This window comes from Lactuca sativa, chromosome 3 (assembly GCF_002870075.4).
Source record: "Lactuca sativa cultivar Salinas chromosome 3, Lsat_Salinas_v11, whole genome shotgun sequence".
Taxonomy (NCBI): Eukaryota; Viridiplantae; Streptophyta; class Magnoliopsida; order Asterales; family Asteraceae; genus Lactuca; species Lactuca sativa.
The window spans coordinates 106,838,400-106,843,071 of record NC_056625.2 but is presented as its reverse complement, the minus strand read 5'-3'; the positions used below and the strand labels follow the sequence as shown (position 1 = coordinate 106,843,071).

The following is a 4,672-nucleotide window of genomic DNA, read 5'->3' as shown; positions in this document are numbered from 1 at the left end:
CTATATTCATATACATATACATTAATTAAATTAATAGAAAAGGAAATTCACAAATAGAAAGTTACTATATACATTAATTAATATACTTATAAAATTAATTAATATAAAGTGACGTTTAATAGGTGGAATTTAAAAAAAACGAAATAAAAAACTATAAAAATGATAAGTGGGTATTAAATAATTCAAAAAAAATCTAAAAAATGACAAGTGTTAAAATTAATAAGAAGAGGACATATAGAAAAATGATTCTTATTTATTATGATAGATTAAAATTATATATAACAATACTAAATATATGCCATATTTATATATAAGTCATATCTCATTTTCCAAATACCCATACATACAATACTATTAAACCTAAAAGTGTACATTAAATCTATTAGAAATATACATCAATACACATAAATTACATATTGAACCAATACCATTTCTCAATAATACCTACACACATATACATAAATAATTAAACCAATAAATTACACAAATACATAAGAGATAAAATCAATACATTATTTGCAAATTGAAATCAAATACACCTCTTAAATTGACAGCCAAACAAAGTGAGACTTACACACTTTACCAATCAATTGTACAACTCATAAAGTGTTCATCTAACAAAAAGAAAGTCTACAAGTCTCACTAAAATGTCATTCAAGGTACCCTCCTGCATTATACCAACACCAAGAAAGTCTACAAGTCTCACTAACGTGTTGTTGCTGCCATTTCCTTACATTGAGCATTCAAGCTAAAGAAGAATAATACTCAAAATGGATCTCAGTGGAACAACTAAATCATAAAGAAATATGAGAAATTTTACTCTTAATGCTGCCTCCAATCCTTCAAAGCTTCACCTCATCTCCCTTCTTTCTTCTTCTTCTTCGTGGCAGCCTAGAACCACCGGAGGTGGTTCTTTTTTCGGGTGAATAGCAAAGAGGTATCAGCCTCTCATTCTTTTCTTTTTTCCTTTCAAGAAGAAGCAGCCTCATCACATTTCTTGCTTCCTTCTTCATTACCTGTGAAACATCAAAACCCAAACGCTCCATTCATTTCTGTCTAAAAAAGAAAAGAAAAAAAGAAAAAAAAAACGGAGATACCTTCTTCTTTCATGCGATTGACCTCCAATCGCCGAACCATCTGCCCTCGCATCTTTCTCTTCTTCTTCCGTCGAGAAAACCCCTCCGAAGCCCACCCACGACGTCGCTGCTGCCTATCCCCTCCCGGAATCTCGTCGGACCCCTCCTTCCTTCGCACCTCAAAGCCAGACGAGAACAAAAGTAGCCTCGCTGTTTCTCCATTCGTTTCTTCGGCCTCGTCGACCCCAGAGACGTTCCCTCCTCACGATCGACTACTCGCCACCGAAACCTTCCTGTCGCTGCTCCCCATTCGCGTGTCCTTCTTCATTTCTCGATCGAAATCCTCGCCTCGCATAGCTTTCGTTCGTGATTCTTTTCCCTGATCAGACGAGGATCGAACCCCCCAAACGATTTTTGCTCCCGATTTGTTTTGCCTCCGTGTTTTCCCCTCGTGACTGCCTTCGTGTTCGTCGTATTTACCCTCATCGCTTCGTTCATTCTTTTCCTTTGCCCGATCAACAAAGGGCAAGGGGCAGAAAAAGCCCTAAAATCATTTGATTTTATAAACTGAACACATTAAACCCCTGCTGAACCGTTTATTCAAAATAAGTCCTTTCCCCCAAAACTTTGGTGTGTTTTAAATAAAACAACCCCTCCTTTGCTTATATATAACAAAATAAATTCCAATCTTCAAACTTTAATTCCAACTAGGAAAAGATCGGTGTTTTGTACGGGTCATTCTTTTTAGAAAATATGAAGGGTAGAAGAATATGTTTGACGGAAATTCCAAAGAATAAAAAAAATAAATCATAGAAGAATACGGTAGACGAAAATGATAAAGAATAAAGAAAAATGGTTGTAAATAAGTAAAAGTAAAAGTTCAGTGACAAAAATATAAAGAAGTAAAAAGAAAGTGGCAAAATTATAAAAATTAAAAGTTTGTTAAAACATTAGTTGCAAAATTATAAAGAAGTAAAATAAAGTGGTCAAATTATGAAGATGAGAAGTTTAAACACTAAAATATAGAAAAGATGTGGCAAAAGTCCTAAAATGTAGAAAAGACGTGGCAAAAGTCAGAAATAGAAAAGAATACTGTTCTTTTTGTCCATGCGCTTTAATATATATATATATATATATATATATATATATATATATATATATATATATATATATATATATATATATATATATATATATATATATATATGTGACAACCCGAAATTTCCATCTGTACAACATATCAAGTCAATAGAAGTTAGAACAGTTACTGTTAATTTTCAGACTATTTGGGATAAGTTTGAACATTTTATGATTAACACTTTAGGAGATGCCAGGAGAGGGGATGCTCTTAGGTTTATTGTGCAACAATAAACTTTCATACTACAAGAATTTGGAAATTTTCGACCCAAACATGGAGTTTGCGGTCCAAAACCCCAGGGGTATATATATGGTCCTTAGCCATATTTATTCATTTGTTCCATTTCCAACTAGAGAAAAGCCAAATTCTCTCTCACGGATCTTCGGCCTTTCGTCCCAAATCGTGAGTACTTCTATCTAAGAGTATAATAGTGCTTGTAATGTGTCTAAAAGCCAAGAAATCATAAGAAAACAACAAGATCAAAGAGTTTACGGCCCAAGAACACCTTGGACCGTAAACCGTTCTTTAAGGGACCAAAGTGTGCCCTAGTCCCTTCCTTTCATTACGAAACTAGCCTAGACTCGTACCCTAATGTGTGTAGGACTTGAAAACACAAAAACACCATTTCCATGAGAGATTACGGTCATAATCTCTAAGGGATTTGGTCCTAGGGCCGTGAACTCCTCAAAGGAGTTGAAAGGTGCCCTAATCTCTTCCAAGGACTAAACCATCAAGTAGAAATACTTCTAAGGGACATGTAAGGCTTCAAAACATCAAATGAACTAAGGTTTAGGAGAATATGTGACATCCCCATATTTCTCGGCCAGAAAAGACCGATTTAATTTATGCTTTTTAAAATAAAATCAGAGAAATCTTTTTAACAGATGTTGCGGAATTGGTCCCCAAACAAAATATGATAAAAGTTTATCAAAACCCTTCATTAAGAAGGTATATGTTTTCCATATATATATATCAAAACCTCAGGATGTCATGTTCCGATACAGATCAAAAGCATAAACAAGACATTATAAGCCTTTCAACAGTTATTTACAACTACTGGCCTATAATCCAAAAATCTCTCGTCGTCCTCCGACTATGCTCGGGGTCCACTACCTGTAATCATAGAACTGAGTGGGTCAGGCTTGGGAGCCTGGTGAGCATATAGGGTTTTCAACCCACAATAATAATATACTTATTAAGTTCACCAATCAACAATAACCCTGATTACACATTCCCGTTGTCCTCACTTTACATCCCTAACCACCTATCACAAGGGACCTAGCCTAAGGATTATCATCGGGATGGACACTACTGCTAAGGGGTTTCCTCAGCCATACATGTCCTTAAGGCAACCATGAGGGGGATGGAGTACGCCAATGAACATTTAATTCATCAACACCTACAAGTTGCGAACCTGCTAATGTTCCACTAGACTATCTAGAAAGTCCGTGGTCGTCATCTATACTCCGCTAGATGACTACAACAACAACAACAACAACAACGACAACATCGAGGCCTCTCACCATTTTAACACACATCAACTATTTCATCTACCCATGTTCTACCCAACATATTTTGTAGATAAAAACATATATAGTTTAAAACTTGTATAAAACATCAATTCAAGAGTCACCTCGAATAAACAATTAGCATATTTACACATAACATGTATTTCAAGGTAAATACTTCATATCTATGTGTAAATTGAAAGTAACTACACACTCATGTATTTTGGTGAAAATCGGGCAGCAATTCGTTTCCTAAAACGATCGTTTCTAATAAAACCAAGAGTTTTATTGAGAAACCGGGCTCTGCAAAAGTCGGGCTTCGAAACCGAAAAGATAAATTTTCCGGGCTTCTCGGGCACTTCGTGGGGTATTCCGGGCTTTACAATCGATACCGGGGCTTTGCGGGATGTTAAGATGAAGAAAATATGAAGAAAGGGGCTAAATATGGCAATTTCTTAAAAATATCCGAGAAGGCTCGCAGCCTTCTATTTATAGGGTGAAGCTTCTGATCGGACGGTCAGGAGGAAGCCACGCCTCGCAGATCCGAGGGCTGCGCGTGCGAAGGGGTTGCTGGCGGTCTGTGATTGGACCGAGGTCTAGGGTCCGAAGTAGGGGGGTTCGTGGCATGCTGCGAGGGTTCGGACATGTGCTAGAAGGGTACATGTCGCACCGCTATTGGACCACTTCGGATTAGGCCATGTGCTCGGTTGACTCAGCAGCTCGGATGACTCAGCAGGACACGTGGCACTTTTTCAGCGAGGGTGACGTGGCATTTCGTGACTATGCGAATTTTCTCAATTTTCGCGCCAAAACTTCTAAAATCCATAACTTTCGCATACGAGCTCCGTTTTTGACGTTATTTATATGCACGCGTAGCTAAAATTACGATCTACAACTTCCATTTAGACTTCATCGGCTAATTTTGAAATTAAAATTTTATATTATTATTT

General features: G+C 36.8%; 1 long non-coding RNA gene across 1 annotated transcript; it reads right to left on the bottom strand.

Moving 5' to 3' along the window:
- Positions 1-354: 354 nt before the first annotated feature.
- LOC111898061 (uncharacterized) lies at positions 355-1,845 on the bottom strand. The gene is made up of 2 exons (XR_002852483.3): positions 1,098-1,845; positions 355-1,016 (listed from the first exon to the last, which is right to left on the bottom strand). It is a non-coding gene; the product is annotated as an uncharacterized LOC111898061 (long non-coding RNA).
- Between the last annotated feature and the right edge of the window lie 2,827 nt (positions 1,846-4,672).